Source organism: Delphinapterus leucas, chromosome 12 (genome assembly GCF_059928025.1).
Source record: "Delphinapterus leucas isolate spDelLeu-1000000601 "Yukka" chromosome 12, BTC_Dleu_Yukka2, whole genome shotgun sequence".
Lineage (NCBI taxonomy): Eukaryota > Metazoa > Chordata > Mammalia > Artiodactyla > Monodontidae > Delphinapterus > Delphinapterus leucas.
This window is the reverse complement of record NC_143140.1, coordinates 94363955-94383778: the sequence shown is the minus strand read 5'-3', so window position 1 is coordinate 94383778 and position 19824 is coordinate 94363955.

Below are 19824 nucleotides of genomic sequence, written 5' to 3'. Positions count from 1 at the left end.
ATTTAAATAGTCTCGTTTGCATGCCCCACCACAGAATTTTTTTTTAGGAATGTATGTCCCTTGGTTATACTTGAATTTCTTCACTACCTTTCATAGAAACAAAGGTCTTGTTTAAACATTTTTTTCATTGTTAACAGCAAACTCTATTTCATCTGTTCTAAAAGTTGCTGCTATGTTTTTGTCATTGTGAAAAATTAACCCAGAATTCCAGGAAAGCAACAAAAAGGAGAGGCCCTTTCCTGCATGTGCACAGTCGACCTCACTGCAGAAGGGTCTGGTTCTGCACTTACAAGCTCCCCAAGTGTCCCTCTTCTTTTTGTAATTCAAATGATATTTTGGATGCAAAGTGGTACCTTACAGTAGAAACCTGTATAGGATACTTTTGAAGGGCAAATACTCTTTTTTTAACGTGCATTTAATAGTCACCTCCTAATTCACCTGAGCCCTGCCCTTCCATGTACATTCCCTGTGCTCTCTTGAAAAGGCATCCCTGTGTTGGACTTTTTCTCCTGCGCTTTCATCGTCAAATGCTACCACAGGGCAACTGTGTCTTTAACGTGTGATGTTCTAAGAATATACTGTCCAAACCCAAAACTCAAGACTTGTGTTCAAGGATTGGTCTGAAAACAAACCAAGTATTTTAAATCCAGAAGAGCTGGCATGTACATCTCCACAGATATAGCAATAGCTGTTGTTCCCTTTGGTAAAACATCAAGACCGTTGCAAAGTGGTTGCTGTCTCAATGCAATGGGAATTTCACACCTGAGACTGAGTCAGCCTGACTGCCCCACCGAATTTATGCCCATCTTCTGTGGTTTCTGGAGCAGAATATAAGGTTCTTATTGCCCAAGAGTAGACGGACATGGCTTTTGGATAGAGACACTTCTGCAGCCCATCTGTTTTATTCTCTTGCTCAGCAGCATCTTTCCTGCTGTGGCTCCTTGTTTGCATCTGGGCTCCTTGTCCTGCTCCAACCATCACCTCTGGGAAAGGGAGGGGTGTGTTTGCTGACTGGTCCATGAGGCTGCAGCTGACAGAGGACTGATGGTCCATCCCAACACAAGCACGGGGTCCGAATAGCTTTCTAAGATGGGAAGAGTGCCCGGCATTCTTACCTGATTCTCTCTCCAAGGTCAGACTGATTCTCCTTATCTTTAAGATAAATAACCAAGACACGACAGATAAGCAATGTGCTCCATAAATCAAGACTCATTGCTGCGGTGGTGGGATGAATTGGGAGATTGGGATTGACATATATACACTAATATGTATAACACAGATAACTAAGAGCCTGCTGTAGCACAGGGAGCTCCACACAAACAAAAGAGACGCATTGCTGATCAATACTCTTGTTGATGCTTGTGGCATCTCCGGCTGCGGAGCACAGGCTCCGGACGCGCAGGCTCAGCGGCCACGGTTCACGGGCCCAGCCGCTCCGCGGCACGTGGGATCTTCCCGGACCGGGGCACGAACCCGCGTCCCCCGCATCGGCAGGCGGACTCTCAACCACTGCGCCACCAGGGAAGCCCGAGCAGGGGTATTTTTAACTGCTGCCCAATGATGGCTGATGTCACAGCAAGGAGGCCTCAGCGGCATTTTGCTGTGAAGCTTGAAGGGAGGACTGGCCAGGTTCATCTGCGTGTCTTCACAACCCAGAGCTGGCCTGACGTGCCCCTCAGTGAATACTTACCAAATTGAGTTACATTTTTGAGATTGTGATATAGTTTCCAAATCATAAAACTCTATGAGATTAAACAACTTTTAGTTTATTATTAGCATATTTAACGAATCCTGACTGCTTGACAATTAGTGATCTGCGTAGCATTTAGGATGACTTTTTACGAAACACCATTCTTGTTGACGTGAAATTTAATAAGGATCCAAACCTGAGATTTCTTTTTTAACTACGTGAACCACCATGAACGTTCAAGTCTTAAGAATCTCAGTAATTGTCTTTAATCCACAACTCTCTTTTCCCCAAAATAATTTATTTGTAAATTGAAGAAAACTGAATGACATTGGCACTTCCGTTGTGGCCCACTAACTGCATCTCAAAAACACAGACGCCTGCTAAGGCTTCTGATGCCTTAAGATCCGGCTGTTGGCTTTAATGTTTATGTCTTCAGATGATGCTACATAGATCAGTTATAATGATATTCAGAAAGTAGGTGTGTTTGTTTTGGAAACAAAACCAGGGACTCCAGAGCAGAATATTTATTCATTATGACTGTCACAAGCAGAAACAAAAATTATGGGTCCCCTTTAGGGTGTCTTTATTGCAGCTAAACTGAACCATGGAATTGTTTGCTCCAATTACTTTCTATGTCACGTAGAGAGGAGACACTAGAAAGAGGCTGGTTGTTTATGAACCAGATTCTCATCTCAGACATGTTCAGAACCTCTGACAGTGATGGTCTGAGACATTCCACGGGCCAGAGTTGGGATAAAGCTTTAGCAAAGCGGCAGGAGGACCCCTGGGAGGGGAACGTTGAGGGAAACTTCTCAGAAGTCACTGCTATGCCTCCTCTTTGCTATGGTTACAGAAAATAAGAGACTATTTTAATAATTATAGTAATTTGGGGGAAATGTTTAAGGTAAAAGGAAATAAGCTGCCTTTCTAAAAAAAATCTCAAAGTGAATCAGGAAACCACCTACGTACTAATCATAATAGCTAACATTTAATAGAGTTTCCTCTGCCAACACTGCTCCATCTTATTAGGACGGAGAAGCCCCGTGGGCCGGAGCCCTGAGAGAAAGTGCAGGAAGGAGGCCGAGCTGGGCTGCGAGGGTGAAGATGGGGAAAGGAGGGGGGCTGTGCTCTCAGCTGAGGCGAGACTTTGAGAAATTGGAGAAGTGACGTGAGCAAAAGCTTGACGGTGAGGATGACCCACCGGCCTGAAAAGAAGAGTTTTGTAGGAAGTTTGGGGCATAATCTGGAAATTCTAAAATTGATCTATCCGTTTAATGCAAAAGCCCCAAATCAAACTCCCAGCAGGGTTTTGCACAGGGCTTTACAAGCTGATTCTAAAAAACATTATGAAATATCAAAGGTCCAGGAATAGCCAACACATGTAGGGAGAGGGGGCCTGACTACCAGACATCAGTGTTTACTGTGGAGCTACTGATGATATAAGAATACAGACATCGAATGGGATGAACAGACCCACACCTATAGGAGCTTAGGGTCCTCGTGTCTCGGAAGAAGAGGAGCCTGAAACTGTGATTATTCATATGGAAAAATTAATGGCCTCGGACCTCTACTTTATCCCGCATACAAAGCAATTCCAGACAGTCTTAGTACTCATATGTCAAAAGAAAACCCTTTAAAAGTTTAGTGGAAGATACAGGTGTATTCTTTCTTCCTATCCTGGAGTGAGGTAAGAATTCTTACATAAGACTCAAAAAGTTCACCACCACAACCAAAAAATACATTTAATTATATGAAAATTAGAAATTCTGTTCATCGTGAAGCAACATAGAGAAAGAAAACACAGACTATAAATGGGAGAAAATATTCTCTATGCACTTAAACCGAAAGAATCAGTGTCAAAAATATATAAAGAACTAAAATCAGTATGAAAATGATAAACAACCCAGACATTTCAGAGAAGAGAGAACACAAACGTCCAGTAAGGACGTTGAGAGGTTGCCGGCCTCACTAGTAATCAGAGACGCTCGAATCAGTTTCTGCTTCGGTAGGTTGGAGGAGGGGTGGAGAATAGGCGAGTCAGGAATTTGCATGCATTGCAGGAGTTTCTAAATAGCTCCAAGTGCCCAGGTGCTGCAGTTCAGAGACTAAACTTCGATAAGTAGTGGCTTAAAGAATAGCTTTTAAAACAACGAAAGCAGCCATATCTGAGCCAACCATTCCTCCTTAGGGTCTCACACACACACACACACACACACACACACACACAGACACACACAGACACACACACACACACAGACACACAGACACACACACAGACACACACAGACACACACACAGACACACACACACACACACACACACCCTGCTAACACTGCAGGATAAACGTATCAGGAGAACCACAGACACAAGATTCAGGACAGCGTGGCCTGTTGGGGGGGACCTGTTGGGGGCTGGGAGGAAGGAGAGCAGAGGGGTGGGAGGGGCACAGAGACGTGAGCTGTCAGTGTGGAAGTTCTCTGCCCCAGTGGTGTACGTCTTGGGTTGTCATCATACAACTAAAAACAAACAAATGATTAAATGAAATAAATAAAATACAAGGTGGCCGGAGAGTCAGGTATGAACCAAAGACAAGAAGATGTCATGAACCAAGGACAATGGTTAATTCCATTATACGAACTTGAATTCCACTTAAAAACACACAAAACAAAAGAAAACAGATCACATTGATGCCAGAACTGAGTGGCAAGCAGAGAAGTCTGCCGGCTCTCAGGAAGGCCATGGGAAGCCACTTCCAAGCTTGAGACGTCTGGAAACAGTGCCCAGGAGATGCTGAGAGAAGCAAAGGTGGCAATGGTTTGGCACAGCCTGCCTGCTGTCCTCAGGCAAGGTCCCCGACGTGGGCTGCTTCCTCCTTTCCTCTCCATTTGGTTGTCACTGGAGACACGGACATCAGGGTTGGACAAAGCGTGAGGGGCCATGGGCGTCAGTCTGGCTGCTGCATCCCATGGCAGACTTGTCACCTGACAACAGAAACAGCAACGCCTGCTGTCTCCACTCAGGGGCCACTGTGGGTATGATCTCAGACAGTGGACTGGCTGGACCGGGAGGTTCTCTGTAAACTGCGAAACTAAGGAAACACCAGCTTGAGTCTCAGGAAGAAGCAAGTACAGCCTTCAGCTCCATCGCGTTTTTACTCCGTTCTCCCTGGTTCCCTGGATGGAAGAGTACCTTCCAGTGCCCACCTGTGCTTCTTCTATCCCCCTACCTAGTTGTATTTTTCTTATAGCATTTCTCACCCCCTGAAGCTGATGCATGTCGATCGTTAATTTGCTCCCGTAAGTTATAAGCTCCAGCCAGGCGAGGATCTGGTCCATCTCCCTCGTGCCTCATCCAGGTGCAGGGCAGGGCTGGGCACACTGAGGGTTGTCCGCGACTGTGGGGACAATGAATGGGCGAAGGAAGGAAGGAAGGCGAGGAGCGGGGCTCGCTGAGGAGGGGTGACTGGGCGAGCAGCCCACCTTGGTCCTCTGGGTTTCACCTCCAATGAGGGGTTCCCGTTGATGCTACTGTATCCACCCTGAGACCTCACCAAGGGTACTTGCCAGGTCCAAGGGTGAGCAGAAGGGCCTCTTTGCTCCCCTTGACGTCACTGAAACTTTCAAAAAGAATTACTAAAAATCAAGGTAGGGCTAAGGAGCCCAGAAACTGGAAAATATCTCAGCATCTGGGTTTTCAAAACTCTGGCTTCTGCCGTGATGAACAGCCTGCCTTTTCCAGGAACCCTCCTGGGGTGACCTCGCTCTGGCCCCAGAGGCTGGCACAGCCCACAGGCATCCGGACCCCGTCCTGCGTCCTCTCTGCATGGACGGCCCCTTCCGTGCTCGTGGGCCCTGGAGTGAGCATCTCCTCTGAGGGCTGTGCTCTGCTGAGCATTTGTTTTCTTCTTTTAACCACAGAGACTACTTCCTAGCTTCTACTCCAAATTTTCGACTCACCTAAAGCCTACTCAAGAATCGGGTACCTCCTAAACTTCCAACGGAGAACAGAAATCCTCAGGGGAGCAAGGTCTGCCCCATCGAAATGGAATCAGCCCCAGCCCTCCAGTCTGTTTAAGGCAGTAGTTCCCCACCTTGGTACCAGCAAGTGTTAAAATACACCAGTGCCCAGATCCCACCCCTGAGGGTTCTGACTTACGTGATCTGGGGTGTAGCCTGGGCCTCAAGGTGATAAGCTCTCCCCCAATTATTCTAACAGTAACCAAGACTGAGACCTGTTACTGTAAAGCTGGACAATGTTTCTGGCTCTTCAGTAAAAAATATTATCATGAATTTGAGGCACATTTATTCTTGCTATGGGTTGATTTGTACCCTCCAAAATCCCTGTGTTGAAATCCTAACCCCCAGAGCCTCAGAAGTTGACCTTATTTGGAGGGAGGGTCTTTACACAGTAGTTGGGCTAAGCGAGGTGATCGGGCAGCCCTGATCCAGTAAGGCTGATGGCCCTTTAAAAAGGGGACATTTGGACACAGAGGGAGGATGATGTGAAGACACTGGGAGAAGAGCGTGTTGCCGACACCTGGCTCTTGGACGTCCAGCCTCCAGGCTGTGAGGAAATAAGTTTCTGTTGTTTGAGCCCCACCCCCACTCCTCCCTCTGTCTGTGGTATTTTGTTATGGCAGCCACAGCCTGAGCTGACTGATACACATTCATGCCACAGTGAAATTCCTGTGGTTAGAATCTGTGCAGGGCTTTAGGGCTCGTGGTGTGAATTCCCAGCCAATGCCCAGTGACACAGGCTGAAGTCAATCTCCTTTCATGGGTGACAACCCAGCAGTTCAGAGACTATGCCCGAGGCCACACAGGTAGCAAGTGTCTCGTGCAGATCTGAGCCGGGTCTGCCTCTCCAGGCCCCAGCTCATCTCACTCCGACAATCTCGGGTTATTTCTTGAGGCCTGGAGGAAGGTGCTGGTGCCTGGGGAGAAAGGGGCACCGAGAGCCAGGCTGAGGCTCTGCTCCAGCCCTGGTGGCCGTCTCTGGGCGCCTGCCCCTGCTTCTGGCCACACTCTAAGACGCAGAGCCCAGACCCTCTTCATCCCAATTTAGAGTCACAGCTGCCGGTGGTCTTTGCCCCTCTCTTCCCCTCCTGTCAGCCCCTGTTCAGACTGAGCCAGATGCCCAGGGGGAGGTCAGGACCGGCCGCATCTCTGAGTGGTGCCCTCGGATGAGTGAGCACAGCCTGTGCCGCTAGGAACGTCATCCCATGCCAGGAAGCATTCCTTTTTCTCTGAACTGGAAGTTTCCAGCCCTCCATAAGTCCTCCTTCAATCTCGAGTTCCCAAACTATAATTCCCATCTCCTCTAGGCTGAGTTAATTGAGCTTGACACTCTATTTTTAACTGCCTTCTTTGGTTGGCCTCCTTTTTCAGCTAAGTCACTGCTTCAGAGGTCATTGGGCAGGTCGAATGCTGAAAAGGCCATCAATTAGTCAGAAGCTTAGCTGCTTTCCTGTGAACTGGCCTAAAAATCCACTGCTCCCTTCGTTGTTATGAAGACCCGGTGTTGCTGACAGTGATTTGTTCATTGTCACCCACTCCTGTTTTGAAAATATGCCTGAAAACAGGTTTTCATTCATTCTAGCTCTGTTTATTACAGCCCAGGCTCTGAATTAAACTTTAGACAGAGAAGATCTACGTTTTTCAGTGACTTGCGCGTCGGTTGTTGTGGAATATTATTGAATTGGCTCCAGTCACCTTTCTGCGGACTCGGTAACTTAGCCAGATTTGCTCATGGAATTCTTCCCTGAACTACATTCCCCAAACCCTGGCCGTCCTCCCCAAACTGCATTTTTCCTCCTCTGGTGGCTCTAAAACACACATCACGGCTCTGCACAGATTTTCCCTAATACCTGTAAGAACTGCTATTTTCACAGCAGGAAGAGTCTGAACCCGGCTTTCCACTTCGGGACCCCTCACGCATGAAGAACCGGCTCCTCGGGGAGGGGACAAGCCAGCCGTCCTTCCTTTCTGCCCAATTAGCCGCTTCCTCCCTCTCCTCACACTTTGCCTTTGAACTTCAGCCTTCCTCCCGTGGCTTTGACCGCTTAACTGAGCCTGGGGTTTCCAATCAGGGCAATGCAGCGCCAGAGCTTTGGGGATATTGATCGACAATTCTGGCGACAAACACAAAGAGCGAGGAAAGCCTCATCTCCACATCTAAGTCGCATCTTTGGACTTCGTCTTCTGGGTATCAAGTCCCTCGTATTTGGAAGAGCAAACATTTTGCCGTGAGGAACCAGCCTTCCCCTATTTAATGAGCAATAAAAGGTTAAAATAGGAATTTTGTACGTCGCCAAGATTGAACAGATGCTGCATTCCAAAGTGAGATGACAGGCCACCGAGAAGACAAGTGAAACGGCCCAGAGTCAGGGGGAGGGTGCGCCCCCTTCACTTCAGGTCAAGGACAGCCTTAGGAAGCACCGTGTGTTCCTTGACATTCACGGGTCACAGAGGGCTTGTGCCTGATCCCATCCAGAAACTTACAGGTAAAGGACAGCCGGTACAGCCACTTCGAGTGAGGGGTAAAGTCGCGGTTCTGCTGGACAGAGCCCTTCCCAGGACCACCTGAGGTTTCCAGGTACCGACTCCTGGATGTTAAATGTCTTTGTGTACCCGCGTGTTGTATGTGTACACATGCGAGTGCAAGCTCGTCCACGTTAGTGAGGAAAGCATAGGGGGCGGAAGAGGAGGGTGTGGGCTGGACACCCGCCATGTGACTGCAGGCCGTCCCAGCTCCTGTCCAGAGCAGCCATCGAAATGACCACAAACTTTGTGGCTTGCCACAGAATCGTACCCATCATGGTTCTGGAGGCCAGGAGTCTGAAATCAGGGTGTCAGCGGGGCCAAGTTCCTTCCAGAGGCTCCAGGGGAGGAGCCCACCGCCTCATCCAGTTCCTGGCAGTGGCCGCCGTCCCTGGCCTGGGACAGCATCGCTCCAGTGTCTGTCTGCATCTCCACAGGGCCTTCTTCCCTGTGTCTCTGCCTCGAATCTGCCTCTCCTTTCTCTTAGAAGGACCCCGGCTGCTGGATTAAGAGCCCATCCCAAGTCTGGGAAGACTTCAACTTGACATCTTTAAATTAACAGCCTCTGCGGAGGCACTATTTCCAAATGAGGTCAAAGTCACATGTACTAGGGGTTAGGACTTGGGCCCATCTTTTGGGGGAACATAAGCCAACCTGTTACAAGTGCCTGGGGCTGAGGAAGAGGAACCGGTGAGAGACCCCCAGTGACTCAGACAATGAGGAAAGTCATCAGAGTCCGTGCATCACAATGCAGTGTCCTCAGGGCTCTGGCCATGAACCCTGAGTCCCCGGTGCTGCTAGCAGGCTCACCGTGGGCACCCAGGGTCTCGTGGTGAGACTCTGAATGGGGGAGTGGCCTACCTGTGGCAGGTGGGGGAGGACCAGTGACCCTGGGGACATGGCTGCTCCCATGGCCGCAGGGCCACAGCTGGAGTCCCGGGAGCCTGTGGCTGGGAGGTGTGGACTCTTGGTATGTCTCCCGCAGAGGTGTCCCCTCGTGCTTCTTGACTGTCCCCTCTTTTCCACCCCCTTCCTCCCAGCATTGGCTCCTTGCATGGAGCAAGGCCTCCATTCGGGGTTCCTGCCTGAGCTCACCCTGGCTGTCATGGGGAAAAGTGCGTCGTGTTCTAAACATTGCCAACAACTGGAGCTCACCCCGAGGACACCTGGGTCTTACAGAGACATAGGCTCCAGAGGCATGGACACGGGCCCCACCTCGGAACTCTTCCTTCTGCTGCCACCGCGTGGGGTTTGGAGGGCTGCTCTCGAGAGGAGGGTCTGGGACGCAGCCCTTGGCCTTGTGTTCATCCGTGTCTTCTCCTCCGTGGAGGCCTCTTGTCTTCATGAGCAGGACACGACTCGATTCAACACAGGCAGAGTCTCTGCCACCAGCCAGGGACGGTGAGGGGTGCCGAGGGTGAGCAACCACACCACAGAGTATAAGGCACTCAGCCAATTCACACAGGCGCTCGCAACGCCAGATGGCACTGGGGCAAAGCGCTGAGCTCGAGAGCGCTTCTGCTCAGATTCCCCACTTCTCCTGTTCAGATAATGAGACACCAGTTCCTAGTGGACCGGTGGACCAGCATGCTCAGTCATGGGAGATTCACAGGGTCTGGCCGAGCTTCGCTACGCTTCGGGTCTCTGCGGAGCGTGGCTTCCTTTTTGGCAGATGTCAGCACCCTCTGACTGTATCCTCTGCCACCATCACCCATAACAAATCTGCGAGGGTGTGTCTGCACTCCCCAAGGGGCTTTCCCTTATAGTTTCCCAGCTAACTCTCAACAACAATGAGTTAGGTAGAGCTAGCAGTATCTTTACTTTAGTAAATAGATATCAAAGACTTGCTTCAATTTCCACAGAAATAATAGTGTTGGGACCAGAAGCTGGGTGGATTTATTTCCGAAGAGCCAATGAATTCCTGTAACACAAGACCTTTGCAGATTACATTCCTTACCGTCCATCTTCAGACGGAAGGCTCAACGTACAGTGATCCCACAAAGTAACCCCAGCGGAGACGGGCTCCTACTCCGTGCAGGCTGGTCGGGAAGGGCATTTTCCTGACGCCCACAGAAGTACTTGTGAGCTAAGCAGATTATTTGATATTATCAGCCACAGAGCCATGACTGTGCTTCTAATATAACACAGTGAGAACGTGGGATTTTGGATTTCCCATCTGTGCTGTGAAGTTAGCAGTTCTTGGAGCCTCATGTTACGCTATGCTCTTTTCTTCTGCGAATATATATTAACAGATGCATGTGTGTGTGCGTGTGTGTGTGTGTGCATGCATATATACACGTGTATATATATGTGAACACACACATTTGCTTCACTCAGCTGTACCACTTACCACTTCTTTCTTGTAAAAACTTTAAATCACTTCTTGTCAATAATGAGTACTTTCATTATATAATCTATTTTAGATGTAATATACATGTAAATAGGACCATTCATTCTTTCAGGTGTGATTCCATTGATCAAATGTTAGAGGTGCAGACCACTCCAGAACATCGCAATGTTTCCAAAGATGATAAAGTTCAGGCTACCCAATAATTGGTCAGGGAATCCTTTCCCCAGCCCTCTCAGGGCAAGCTTTGGGTCCGCACAGCCCTGCTTTCCAAAGCACAATGCTTAGTCAGCTATGTCCACAGCTGGGTTTCACACTGACTCAGAGCTCCCAGCTTATCCCCATAGACCTCCTACCTCTTTCCTCATCGCCCCACGCCCTGTGCCCACCCTCCTCGGCAAAGTGCAGCTCAGTACAAGGACGTGATGGAAACCTGTAGACCAGACGCCCTGCTTGCCTTCCCCATCGGGGTCTCAGGGTCGGTGTGCTGGGCTGTGGGAGAGGCCTGGGCCCACTTGGCCCTTCTGCCGAGACCTGGATGACGTAAGTGGGTGTTGACTTGTTGGGAATTCTCCTCTCAAGGCCAAACTGGTATTTTTGTGTCTCCAGATCACCGTTCCCACCTCTCCTGCACCAGCACGAGGACCGTCATCAACACAGCAGGGCTAGAGCGCTTCTGGATTGCTGAGACATTAAGAAAATATCGGATTTGCCCATGACATACAATTGATATTTCCAAAGAATGATGAAATCTGCACGAGGAGAAATAGAATCACCAATAATTAAGGTGTTCTGAGCTGTAATCTTCAAAAAGAAGTTGAACGGAAGCTGAAGGAATATTCGTAAGCGTGCGCATGAGGGGCAATGAATCTCAGTTAATCGTTGGGGAAAATCACGGTAAAATATTTAAAACCAAAAGCTCCCAGGGAGCCTGTGACCATCTAAAACGCTTTGTTAAAAGCAAGTGGAAGCGACACTATACATCTAAACACCAAGCAAAGGTCCAGCTAATTTTTTAGAGGTATGTGCTACAAACAAGAAAACCAAACAAAAATCTACCCTCCAGCTGTGCAGAAGGAAAATTTGCAGCAATTGTTCCTTCACATATGTGCCAGCATTTCTCATGTTTTGGGCTCTGTGCTAGGTGCTGACATTAAGTCCATCTTCAGAGCCAGTGCGGTCTCTGCAACTGCGTCGTATCCTAGACCCCATGGAGGAGATTCTCGAAAAACGCACGTGGAAAGGAATCCACACTGTGGAAGAAGTGATGTCCCCCTGAGATCTGGAGAAGAGAGCAGTTCCAGATGGAGGGGATAGTGGGAGGGGAGTGGGTAATAGCAGGATTACTGAACTCTGGAGTGAGCAGACAGTAACCAAAAACTGTCGAGAAACCAAAAGTTCTATATGCAGATAGAACGAACGTAAGATTTTACTTTCACAAAAGGAGAGGTACACTATCAAAGTATGATAGAGGTAGACAGGCTCCCCCCTTTTAAAAATGTAAGATAATTCCTGTAAGATGTAGAGACTATGACATCCACACTGTCTTTTTGCTCTCGAGAGATACCCCATGCAATTGAAGAGCTGAATCCTTAAACAGGTTCAGGAAAGACTAAGAAGAACTCATTATCAATAGAATTTTTTTAATTTAATTTAATTTATTTATTTATACAGCAAGTTCTTATTAGTTTTCCATTTTATACATTTTAGTGTATATATGTCAATCCCAATCTCCAGATTGATAAGAAGCTATTGACGCTGGAAACAGTCTGGTAGGTGCCCAGCTCCTTAGATTGACGTCACGGGACCCAAGCTTGTCCTTTCTTGTGGGGACTTTGAGAGCAGAACTCCTGGCCTCAGAGGATGACTTGATTCTGCCTGCAGCCCTGTAGGACCGGACATCACTTCTCCTCGCTCACAGGTGAGACTCAGGACCTCCCTCTGCTTATCCGTCTGTACAGGAACATTCAATCACTCGACAAGCATTATGCTGTGGAGGGCAGGAGTGCAGAGCACGTTTCAGAATCTGGTGTCCTTTGAATGGCCAGAGGTGAAAGTGTAGCTGGAAAGAGTGAAGTCTGGAAAATTAATACCAGAGATGCCATCGTTTTTTGTATGACCGATACTGAGTTTACTCCATGCTAGGCTGGGTACATAACTGTTACCAAGTCCAAGCTCGTCTTGCTCATTGCAGGACAGGCCAGTCAACCAAGAGATGAGCAGTCAGGGCAAGAAATAGCAAATTTATGTGGAAAACCAGCAGGTGGAGAAGAGGGTGGACTCGTGTCCCAAAGAGCCATCTCACCTGGATTAGCATTCAGACTTCTTTTATACTAAAGAGGGAGGAAGTAAAGTCCTGGTTCCAGGCAGCCTCCAGAGGGGATGTACTAATTTCTTCCTTCCTGCAGCCATTCACAGGTGGGCTGGTCAGGCTGTTTCCTGTGAGTTGAACAAAGGTAGTTTAACCTAACACTCATTACCTGGGAGGCAGGGTTCCCAGAGATGGGCCATTATGTATAATTTAAGCTTATAAGCAACATCCCTTATCCCTTTAGCGATTAACTTGTCATAGAATACAAAGGTTCTTCCCTATTACGTAATGACAACACACAGACACAGTCCTTGGCCTCATGGGGCTTGCAGTTAATAAGACGTTTATAAGGAGGGTGCGAAAACCTTCCGCAGGCTTGAGCTGGTGTATGTTTGTTATTTCTTTGTTCCTTCTATTGACATGAGGTCCAGGGGTTGTTGAAAGGACTCAAACCCTTTTCCTCCCCAATGGAAAGCCATCTTTCAGATTATAACAATTATCCACCTGTGTAACAAAAATGTCCAAGTGCCTTAAAATACATAATATGTGTGTGTTTTCTAGATGACACACATGCAAAATGGCTCCCTTAGCCTTGCTTTCTGACTCATTTCATGGAGCAGACATCACGGTCCTCCCCTCCTCTGGGGCTTTGTCTGCTATCATTTCCCTGCCCAGAAAACACTCCCACCCCAGACACCAAGGGTTCCAGGCCAGGCAGGAAATAATCCATTCGTCTGGTACTGCAAAGCCACACTAATCCAAAACACGACTTGTTTTTCAATATCTATTTCTTGCCTGTCAGGAATCGCTGTGCATTTTGAAAGAGAGGCTGTCTCAGGAGGAAACGCGGACGATCAGGGCAGAATCCTGAGTCAGAATGTGAAGTGACGACACAGGAAGTAGACAAAGGGACCTTCTACCCACGGAGGGGGTGGGGCAGGGCTGACAGACTCAGCAGCACAGTGATTCTTATCTGAATTTCAGCACTTAACAACCTGCACGAAGCACCCAGTGAATGCTGAGCTTCTTAACTTGCTTAAAATTTATTTCAATTTGTGTTTGTACAAAGTGTGTGTTATTATTTAGTGGTGGGTCCCTATGACTGCATGGTATGTTTTCCTGCCTTTATCTCACAGACAGATTTCATGTTTTTGAAGGATTCTTCCTCGCTATCAGTTTCAATAATTTTATTGCTTTAGTCAACCATAGCTGGAGAAACTGCAATGAGGGGTTAAAATTAAGCTCATCATTCAAGGAGCATTTAGAAAAAGGGGTGGGGTGCAGCATCCATGACCTTGAAGGGCAGTCCATTGGCTGTGGCCCCATCTTCCTGACTTGGCAGGAGGGAGGCCCTTCCCTCAATCTCCTCCCAGACAGGACGGGCTGGCAGACAGCCTTCCGATTCAGCTCTTCTAATCTGTCTTTTCTTACATCAGATTCATCTCCCGTGGTACCTTGTTTCCCTCTGGCTTTCCGTTGCCTAGGAAATGAAATAAGGCTGTAGCAGGGGCTGCTTGAGGGCTGGGGGCTGCGTGCTCTCTGGAACTCGCCAGGTGGAAGGGGGTCTGCCTCTGTATCTGACAAGAATTTCTGCAGCAGTCAAGCAGCCTTGTTAGGGTTTTTCCCATGCCACTTCACAAAAGATGGAAGGCACGAACAAAAGTGAGATGCTAGCCAGGCTGCACCCCTTTGTCTGAGAGCCCAGGCCTGGCTGGGCCTCCCGGCGGATGCATGCATAATTCAGAGCTTTGTGCTTCCCGTAAAGAAAAGGTGGCCCTGGAGAGGAGGGGTGGAGAGACAGAGGCTGGTCCAATTAGGGATACCCAGTTGTGCATAATATTTACGTAAGGCAGAGCTCAAATTCCTCAGATGATCAAGAAAGGGAGAAAGTAAGAATTTAAGCTCTCAGAACAGCAAGCTAAGTGCAAGTGTAGCGCTTTTAATTCGCGGCGCTTCACCTCTTGCAGCAGCCTTTGGCGTTTGTGGACAGGAACGCAGGCGTCTCTGCCCACGTGGGATAAGCCTGCCTCTTCCGCAGGTGCTGAAGTCATCAACGCTTTGCCCCCGGGTCCCTTTCGGGTCACGCTGTCTCATGGGATTCACAGGGCAGCTTTGTCCCTGTTTGCTGCCAGCAGGTCTCGATGATGGAGCTATGATTCCCAGTCCTGCAGACCCCGCCGCTGAGGGGCTGAGTCTGGCGTGATCTTTTCAATCCTTCTTCAGCTCTGCCTGGAGGCACCGACTGGACTAAGGCGGAGCTCTGGCTGGTTCTGTCGTTGCTTTTCTGTTACCACCTCCAACCTCTGCAATTCAAAGAACTGGGCAGGTTAGTGTGAAGGGAAGCAGGAGAAAGGAAATTTAAAAAAGAAATCTCTGTTTTGAAATTCTAACGTCACGTAAAGACAAGGCTGTTTATGTTTCTCATTTTAAGAATTCAGGGGAGGGGCTTCCCTTGTGGTGCAGTGGTTGAGAGTCCGCCTGCTGATGCAGGGGACACGGGTTCGTGCCCCGGTCCGGGAGGATCCCACATGCCGCGGAGCGGCTGGGCCCGTGAGCCATGGCCGCTGAGCCTGCGCGTCCGGAGCCTGTGCTCCGCAACGGGAGAGGGCACAGCAGTGAGAGGCCCGCGTACCGCAAAAAGAAAAAAAAAAAAAAAGAACTCAGGGGACTTCCCTGGTGGCACAGTGGTTAAGAATCCACCTGCTAATGCAGGGGACACGGGTTCGAGCCCTGGTCCAGGAAGATCCCACATGCCGGGGAGCAACTAAGCCCATGCACCACAACTACTGAGCCCATGTGCCACAACTACTGAAGCCCGCGTGACTAGAGCCCGTGCTCCATAAACAAGAGAAGCCCGAGCACCGCAACGAAGAGTAGCCCCCGCTCGCCACGACTAGAGAAAGCCTGCACACAGCAATGAAGACCCAACTCAGCCAAAAGTAAATAAATAAATAAAATTTATTAAAAACAAACAAAAGAATTCAGTTCAAGGAACACGATGTCCCCATATCTGATGGTTTTAGTTTTATTTAAAACTCTCCATGCCCCTCAGAGTCACCTGTGGTTTCCAATTGCCTGGTGGAGCCATGTCCTCAGATGGGTACCCAGGGAGTTCTGTAGCTCAGACACACACACACACATGCTTGTTTATGTGGTGTGTGTGGTGTGGATTGCATCGAATCTACAGATCAATTGAGAAGAATTAACCTTTTAGCAACATTAACGTATTTAATCCGTATTTCTTCATTTATTCAGGTCATCTACCATTTCTCTCAGCAATGTATCCTATTTCCAGTGTGGTTTTTTTTTTTTTTTAGATTTTATATTTATTTTGTTAAATTTTTCCTTAAGCATGCTTTTTATACTTTTATACAAGGTTTTTAAAATGTTTTCATTTTCCATTTTTTGCATTGCTAGTGCATGGAAATATAATGGATTTTGTTGTTGATGTTGTTAGTATCCTACAATTTTGTTAAATTACTTGATCGCTCTGGAAGCTTTTTTGGCGATTCCTTAGAATTTTCTACATACTTAGGCATGTCATTTGCAGATAAAGACAGATTGTACTCTTCTGACCAATATGTGTGTCTTCTATTTCCATTCTTGGCTTATTTCACTGGCTTGTGCAGCGTTGCATAGAAGTGGTGGGAACACACGGTTTCATCTTGTTCACGGTCTTAGGGAGAAAAGAAGGAGCCTTTACAGCGACACTCAGGAAAGTTCACTCATCACCGTCACCGCGCTGGTGTCACTGCCCCCTCCAGGCCTGGTGCTGAGGCCAAGAGAACATCACATCCTCATCCCTGGACCCACAAACAGGGAGCTGGGCTGACAACACTCCAGCATCATACATGCAGCTGGGAAGGACACCCCCCAGCCACCCCCAGGTGGGCGCTGGGCAGACGGGGACAACAGGTGGACATTTCATTTTGGTTTGTGGCTACTTACGCTTCCCTCCTGCAGACAAAAGCACAGCGATGTGGAGGCATGGGGCTGTGAGGAAGCCTGCAGGATTGTGGCTGTTTGTCGGAAGGTCGTGTAGGAGGCACTGGAACTCCTGCCTTCCTTACTGGCCAACTCACTCAGCATCTTGGTAACTCCTGTCCTCACCTGTGGCACGGTCAGAAGGACAGTGCCCGCACCAGGGCTCAGTCTGAGGACTAAGTGACTTGATACAGGGGCCCACCTGGAAGTGTGCACACACAGTGTTAGCTGTTACTGCGATGAAAGCGTACGTCTCCCAAAGTTATTAAGCCAATAAATCCTAGTTTTATGAACGTCTTGTGAGACTAATGTTTCTCGGAACATACTTTTGAAAAGTCTGCTCAGTGGAAAAGTAAGGGTTTTGGGCTTAGACTCTAGATCTTTGGGGAGTTTTCTTTCGGTTTTGGTGTGGGTGGTGTATTTCATTGAGTAATTTCTTTGTTTTCAGAAAGAGTACATGGGTGGTAAGATATCTGCCTTTTGCTCTCAAAGTTAAACAACAGTTTGGCTGAGGGTAAAACTGTAATATTCTTTCTCTCAAAATCCCTATACATACTAACTGCTTTTTAAGTTTAGTGTCACGGTAAGGGCCTCGGTGTCAGTCTGATTCTCTCCTCCATCAATCCCCTTCCTCCGTATGGGAATGGTAGCATTTTCTTCTACAGGGAATTAGGAGCGCCGACCAGGTTGCATTTATATGTGTAGTTTTCCTGCCCCTTTGGTGCGGCTCGGGAATTTTCCTGTGTCACACACTTGGTTATGGCCTCCCAGGCCTGGCGCAAGTTGTGCAGTCAGTCAGTGCCATGCTAATGCTTTGGAACAAGCCACCGCATACTCTGTGGCTTCAGCCATGAGCACACGTTCCCCACACTGCACTGCTCACGGGTCAGTGTGGCCTCCAGCTGCAGGGCTGTGGTCAGAGGGAGACTCTGCTCACGTGCCTCTCCATCTGTGACCAGCTATCTCACCGTGTCCTCCTCCTGGCAACAGAAGATGTTCAGAGCAAAGCAAGTCTCCTGGGCAAAATCAACCCCAACGGGACAGGGAAATATGCTCTTCCTTTGGTGGGGGACGTCCAGAGTCCCCTGGCTGAGGGGGTGGGTGCGGGCACGGACGGGGAAGCGCTGGAACGGTAACTGCAGAAGTGGAGTACGGCTGTCCGGATGTTGTAAAGTTCCTCTCTCTTCCCACTCACTCTCTCCATCCGCCCATCTTAATGCTAAGTGAGTTGTATATGACAGTCTTCTAATTCAATAATCTGGTTCTAAGTGTAAAAGCAGGAACAAAAATAACCTATAAGCCAGGGAGAATCATTTCACTTCGCTGGTAATCCAAGAAATGCAAATGGCGACCCGCAAAATCAGACTGCCCACTGGGTCTAGAGCTGGGGACCCAGCCGCCTCTTTTGCTGCTGCTGGGGGGGTGAGGCCCACAGGCCGAGGCTGAGTTAGGAAGGACGGACCCCCTTCCTGACGGCTCCCCCTGCCGGATGCCCCTGTGGTCCAAAGCTCTGGTCAGTGCTGAAGAGCTTCCAATACGCCGTGTGGACTGAGCCTCGCCTTTTGTGCTGAGACTGCGCTGTCCAGCCGGGGGGCGCTCATCAGCCACACAGGGTTCAGGGCGCTTGAAAGTGGCTCGTCCAAACTGTGACAAGTCGTAAGCGTAAAATACACACTGGGGTAGAAAGATACAACGAGAAAAGGAAACCAGCTCATCACGTTTCTTTTATTTATTTATTATTTATAATTTATTTATTTTTGGCTGCGTTGGGTCTTCGTTGCTGTGCGCGGGCTTTTCTCTAGTTGAGGCGAGCTGGGACTACTCTTCATTGCGGTGCACGGGCTTCTCATTGCAGTGGCTTCTCTTGTTGTGGAGCATGGGCTTCAGTAGCTGTGGCTCGCGGGCTTCAGTAGTTGTGGCTCACGGGATCTAGAGTGCAGGCTCAGTAGTTGCAGTGCACAGGCTTAGCTGCTCGGCGGCATGTGGGATCTTCCCGGACCAGGGCTCGAACCCGTGTCCCCTGCATTGGCAGGCGGATCCTTAACCACTGCACCACCAGGGAAGCCCTCATCATAAGTTTCATAGTGGTTACGTATTGAAATGATGACTTTGGATATATTGAATTGTATAAAATATGCCATTAAAATTAATTTCAGCTGTTTCTTTTTACTTTTTTAATGTGACTCCTAGAAAGTACACAGTTATGTATGTGGCTTGCATTAAGTTTCACTGGATATTCTCTTATACTGGACATTGCTGCTTTAGAACATTTACCAACTGTTTTAAGCCATTTAGGTTTAGACAAATGTTACTCCCCAAGTTTTTATTTTGTTTTATTTTTAACAAACAAAATAATTTTATCATGCTTACCTACTTGGCCTTTTATTGTAGTTTACTTGACCTTTTGTTATATTTTATCTTATAATTCTTAGTCTTTTTTACAAGGATGTGTTTATTTTTATCTTTCATTTACTTTATTTTAAACAGAAAAGGGGAAGTTACAGTGCAGAGAGGGATTGTTTGTGTTGAAAAAAGGGAGGCTAAGTACCTTTAAAAAATTCCTATAGTTTCCACCGAGGACTTTCCGCAGCGCAGAGGGGCCGCCCTCCTTCCTGTGAGGACGAGCCCCCGTGTTCCGCCTCCGGGACCCCAGCACCCCAGCAAAGCCCCTCTAACTGCTCGCCCACAGCACGACTTCATAGGTCTGACCGGCAACCCTGACTCTTGTCAGTCTTAGGAAAGTTGAAATGTGTCCCAACGATGCTCAGCTTTGCCTCCGTGAAGGAGCTCCAGGGGGCCGCACTGCTGCCCTCAACCGCGGGGACACCGGGGGGACCGCCGGAGCCGGCCGAGGTCGCTCCAGGTTAAAGCAGGGAGCCGCTCGAGCCGCTCTGTCCTTTGCAAATATCCCCTGTCACTACACCTCCCGCGCCCCGCCCCCGGCTCGCTGTAC